This window comes from Polypterus senegalus, chromosome 18 (assembly GCF_016835505.1).
Source record: "Polypterus senegalus isolate Bchr_013 chromosome 18, ASM1683550v1, whole genome shotgun sequence".
Classification (NCBI taxonomy): Eukaryota; Metazoa; Chordata; class Cladistia; order Polypteriformes; family Polypteridae; genus Polypterus; species Polypterus senegalus.
Genome location: NC_053171.1, coordinates 64,730,236 through 64,736,235, shown reverse-complemented (window position 1 = coordinate 64,736,235; position 6,000 = coordinate 64,730,236). Strand labels below are relative to the sequence as shown.

The following is a 6,000-nucleotide window of genomic DNA, read 5'->3' as shown; positions in this document are numbered from 1 at the left end:
ACTTTATTTTTCAATATGCTCCAGCATGTTTAATAAGCTACAAGAGATGACAAGCGCTCCCCCATTTATGTGTGCATCGGCCTAGTGACAGGTCCGCTAATGGCCTTATCAAATTTAACGAGCATCCCTTGTTCCCGTATTCTGCCATGTACATGCGTAGGAACAGAGGGACAAAGGTTTCCTGAGCTTTATGTATACTTCACACATGCTGCTAAGTGACATCTGACCAGTACAGTTTAAAGACGGCATTTCAATGCGTCTTCGAGTGACGGACTAAACTAAGAAACAAATGTAAAAAAGACTGGAGTCCATTCATTAGGCTGCTTCTCTTTCACTTTTAAGACGAAAAGATTACATTAGAAACTCAGGATGTTCCCTCCAATGCTTATTATTTTATTTGGAATGTGCCAAGGAATCATTAAATTTTAGTTATTCAACCTGCAAGGCTGTGTTATACACCATCTGTATGCTTCAAAATTTTCAGAGTTTTTAAACAAACACCAGTAAAAGAAAAAAAAAAGTTATTTTTAGCTATCCGTTTTAAAAATAATAAAAAAAAAAAACAACTTTTAACCAGAACGGTCCCCACCTCTTTCCTTCCTCCTACCCTGCGTCACTTTCTCATCACTCGCACCTTTGAAGTTGGTTGCGAAGGCAGGCTATATAAGACATTTAATGGAACGATGGCAGTTTCAGTTTGTTCACTTTCTCGACGCACGCTGACTCGGTGAGTTTCAACACTGGGACTCGATTCACCCAAAGAAGGTAAGCCGACATTGACCCTTTCAGCACTGCTGGGAGCTCTTGCGAAGGCTGGCTGGCTGGCTGGCTGGCAGACACTTATGAGTGAAATTCTCCTGCTTGTGGCTTGTAATATTTTGCTATTTGTGTGTTTCTTCATTTTGCTGAACACATTACTATAGAATGAAGTGAGGGCTTGTTTTGTTGGAAACACAGCCTCGCTTTGAAAGACCCGGGTTTACTGGACTCAATAGCTATGCCCATTAGAGGGGAGTTTTCTTTGTTCCTGAGAGTAAAGCAGGGGCTTTTAGATGAAAGAATTAGCTTTTATGATGTGCAGTTTAAGTCTTTCCGATGTCAGAAAGACAGCTGAGTCCAGCAGGGAGTGCTAGCTTTTCAGATGGACTAGGTTCAATACTGGGAACCACTCTGAAAAAGCCGTTCTGCTTACAAAACTTCCTCAAAGACACAAAAGCGACAAAATACCCACAACAAGAACACAAAACAATCATGACACAAATAGGAATTTTAGACTTGCATTAAAGGATCCTTCAGCACACAAATCCACAAACAGATAAAAGCTGACAGGATGCCGCCGATTGTCTCCTCCAAATGTTATCAGAGAGTACAGAAGTTCGGAGGTGGATGGTGATGGTGGACAGCCATTCCAAAATCTCAGGGTTAAGCAGATTAGTAGCTGTGGTGCTGTGGCATGTCTGGGGTCCATGGGGTGGTATGGTCTCAAAATGTCAGGGTGTGCTAACACTTATTGTAACTTTTAGACAATTGTTTTGTGATCACATTTGTATCAAAAGAATAAAAAAGTAGTGCACTGAAAAGTATTTAATTATAAATGCTCACTGTACTATATAAGAAAAATCACATGGCCAACCCCTGGCGCCCAACACCCCTGAACAATAAGATATTAGAATTGTGGTGCATTAAACTAATCAGTGTCTAACTAGGAGTTTCTTTCTTTTTTAGCCAGCAAGAATCTCATAGATTTATAAAGTAATGGATAACATAAAGGAAATATAGACACTATAACATAGTGATACGAATAATAATAATAATCAGAACTACAAATACAGTATATATGGAATGTGAAAAGATGATATTTCATAAGCAGGCTATTTATATGAGTGCAAAGCTTGTTAAACACACAGAGCACAGTGACAAACTGAATGTGAATAATCCTCACTGCTGCCTACAACTGAATAAAAACTTTAAAAAATGGAAGTTAGTCTTTCAAAAGAAATTGATTGTGGAGCTTAATCCTACTTTTCATTCATTAATTTCTCAAACCAATACAGCGTCTTCTTCCGATATGACTGAACAAAGAGATCAATAGAAGGTGACGGGAAGCTGAAGCCCACCTCTTGCAGGACCCCTTGATGAGCTGCTAGCCCATCATAATGCACTCATGTACATTAAGTGCATTCACAAGGGGCACTCAGCATAAGCTGCAAGTGTTGGGCAGATTAGGGTATACAAAGGGGGCCCACGTGAACACGGAGAGAAGGTGCAAACTCCACATATGGAGTGAGGGAGACGGAGCTGTGAGACCACCGTGTGCCACCCTTTGATTCACGTCTAAGTATCCCAGAAGATAAATTCAATTAAATCCACGTCCAAATAGCCTGTTACATGTAGGTAGGACGTTTCATCTGTCAAGCAAGCAAACTCCCAAAAAGGATGCCACACAAATAGCTGATTTTGAGGGAAATTAAGGAAGGGGTTCAAAGGCAGACCACTAACTCTGGAGGTAAGAGTGGGACCTTCTCTGTTAATTCAATCAAGCACTGGTGTTGATTTTGCTGAATAGCCTGTTTATTTCTCTGAACTGGATAGAGCGGCCATAGATAACAGATTATTTGTTTTCTACATTACATTTTCATTAAATAAAAAAAGGAAAATAAAATTATATTCTACTATTGCATGATTAGCATGCTGCACTTAGTACAATTAAATTCTTACTTTGCATGTTCTTCTATTCATCTGGGTTTTCTGTCACGGTCCAAAGGCAAATGTTCGGTGGACTTGGTAAATCTCTTGACTGGACAAGTGGACGTGCTCCATGGTATCCAGTGAGGGGTCAGCCTTTAACTTCTTGAGACCCTGAATTGGAAAAAGATAGTCTAACAATAGTGGAATATTGCTTTATAATATTTACTGTTAAAAATGAAACATAAAATATTAGTGTTATAATATGCACAGATGTTGCACAGATGGTGCAGAATAGAAGAGCACAGGTGCAAAAATGAGATAAAAATCACCATTAGTGTTGAAAATGTAACCCCCTACTGCCAGGGGGATGGACTACGATAACAGTTATGGTCATGTAGCGATTAGGCACACAACACAATGAGGATAAAAGCAGGTACTAGAAAAATAAAGGAAACTTTAGGGTTAAATGCACTTCATCTAGTAATTACTGCTTTAGAAGACTTGTTGAGCTCCTTGGAATGCCACATGACTGGCTGGAACAGATAAAGAGAGGTGTTTGAGGTCAGAGGGCATAAAAGTAAAAGACGACTAATGGAGGAATTGAGAGGATACAGTAGGACCTGGACAGGATTGATTGAAGGGCAAGAGGACACCATGACTCCTACTCTTTGACACCCCATCGTCCCTGAAACGCTGCAGGGAAATGTGTAAAAGTCATAAATATCAAGGCAAATCTACTGTCTGGGATCCATCTCAGGGAGTGCAGCCCGGCCAGACAGACTGACCAGCTCACTGCATGATACAAGACATCCTTCCACCTGAGCAGTAAGCACACTGGGTGTTTAGCCTTTCAGCGTGAAGAACTGCTATTCATTCAGGTTGTATTTGGGGTAAATGCCACAACGATATGTGATTGCTTTGCTTAATGACATTTATGATTTAAAATGAGGCAATAAAAAAGTCGTACCTATTCCCTTACTTGATTGCTGTACACTTTGTCTTGGAGTAAGTTAATGATAAATGACACGTCTAGTCAATCCTGGTTTGATTGGTCTATGATCAAAAAATATCATAGGCTAGATAAACAGATAGCCATTAAAACTGGGGATATTATAGGTAGGCTAGGGTCCCCCTGTCATACCCCACAAGAAAACACCTAAAGAGAAGGTCATCTCTCTCTATTTGGCTGACACTTCCCACTGAATTCAACTAATTATTATTATTATTAATAATAATAATAATAATAATAACTTTCATTAAAGAGGAAAATCCTTTAAAACAGATCATTTTTCATAGGTTATGTTGAATCTAGTAAATTCAGGATCACTCAGACTCTTTAAAAGAAGACATTACAACGCCCACTTGGACCAAATTTACATTTTAATCAGAATATCCCTGAAGCCAACAGCACAGTGCCCTGGTGCGTTGTTCTGCATGACTTGAAAAACCTTTTCCAGAAAGATGGCACTGATAACACGGAGAAGCAATATGGCTGGATAAACAGGTAGTTGTATACCTTTGTACTTTGAAGCAATAGAATTATACTGATGTCACACTCCTGAAGTTTTGAGAAGGAGGATTTGAATAAATTAGCTGTTAAACTGCAACACACCCTAACAGATTGTTTCTTTACACCAAAGAGTTAAGTCATATTCCTGTCATTTACTGTCACAAACAGGGACCTGAAGCTGCTCTTACTGCTTTACAGTGACACCACCCAGCAGAGGGGGTTATTCAGCTGCCTCACAGGTTTGATTCTGAGCACAGAGAAGCCTGCATGTTCTCTCCATGTTCACATCAGCAGCCTTGCATGAAATTCAGCCAAATCTTTGCAATCGTGTAAATAGAAACAAGAATTCAGAAAACAAATGGGAAGACGATTATTCATAATTATTTATTCTACTTTCAAATAATTTCTGTGATCTACACCCATTACAGCATGGAATGCTGATAAAACTAAAGACGGTATGTTGAAATACAATAAAAACTGGATTATTATGGATTATTAAATATTAAACACGCTGTCATTTTCAACTGTAAATTGTGTCTTGGTAAGCACGAGTGTTTCAGTGCGTGAACATAGCAGGACAGGCATCACGCCCAGTTGAACTCCAGTTCACTTGAATGGCTGGACATTTTGGAATTTGAAGACCAGTAAAGTTTGCACAAGAGCAGAATTAATATCTATATTACATAAGGTGACTTCTGTCCATCTAGCAATTCCACTCTGTTAGGCATGTTCAGCGATACCGTTTGTGATGAGCCCTCTGTTAGAATGCATGTTGTAATAAAACTGAACTGCAATTTTCATTCCAACAGGAGACCTATCAAAAACTATAGCACTGCAGAATCCTGTAGCAAATATCATGTAACAGAGGGAACAGACGCACCAATACTACAACTTTTAATGAAGGAAATTTTAAATAGGAAGTAAAGAATGATAAAGGGAGTACTAATCTCGTTCAAGTCAATTAAACATTCTGGTGATCTGCCCTCATTCATCTAGCAAAATGAGAGCAGGAATAAATCCTTTAAAGGAAAAATAAATTCCATTAATGGCTAGAAAGATGGAACGATGGCCTTGGGGATCTAAGTTTGAGACCCCAGCAGTCAGAACACTAGGGTCATGGTGGGTATGAGTTTAGGACAGTGGAGCATATGATATTATTTATCTGGACCCTCAGAAAGCATTTGATAAGGTGCCACATGAGAGGTTGGGCATCAAGTTAAAAGAAGTGGGAGTTCAGGGTGATGTTTTTAGATGGGTGTAGAATTGGCTCAGACACAGGAAGCAGAGGGTGATGGTGCAAGGAACCTCATCAGAACTGGCTGATGTTAAGAGTGGTGTTACACAGGGGTCAGTGCTAGGGCCGCTGCTATTTTTAATATATATAAATGATTTAGATAGGAATATATGTAACAAGCTGGTTACGTTTGCAGATGATACCAAGATAGGTGGATTAGCAGATAATTTGGAATCCGTTATATCATTACAGAACGATTTGGATAGCAGACAGGCTTGGGCAGATTTGTGGCAGATGAAGTTTAATGTCAGTAAATGTAAAGTATTACACATAGGAAATGAAAATGTTAGGTTTGAATACACAATAAGCGGTGGGAAAAACGAGAGTATGCCTTATGAGAAGGATTTAGGAGTCAAAGTGGACTCTAAGACAGTGTTCAGAAGCCATTAAGAAGGCAAACAGAATGTCATGTTATATAGCGCCCTGATGTGTGGAGTACAAGTCACAGGAGGTTATGCTCAACCTTTATAACACACTGGTGAGGCCTCATCTTGAGTACTGTGTGTAG

The 6,000-nt window shown here is 39.4% G+C and overlaps 1 protein-coding gene across 1 annotated transcript in view; it reads left to right on the top strand.

Annotated features, from left to right (window-relative positions):
- The first annotated feature begins 685 nt into the window (after positions 1 to 685).
- The window catches only part of pth2 (parathyroid hormone 2), a 39,748-nt gene continuing 34,433 nt past the window's right edge, over positions 686 to 6,000 (top strand). Inside the window, exon 1 of the mRNA XM_039741869.1 lies at positions 686 to 765. The gene's annotated coding sequence lies outside the window, so the exon portion shown is untranslated. The remainder of the gene's footprint in view (positions 766 to 6,000) is intronic.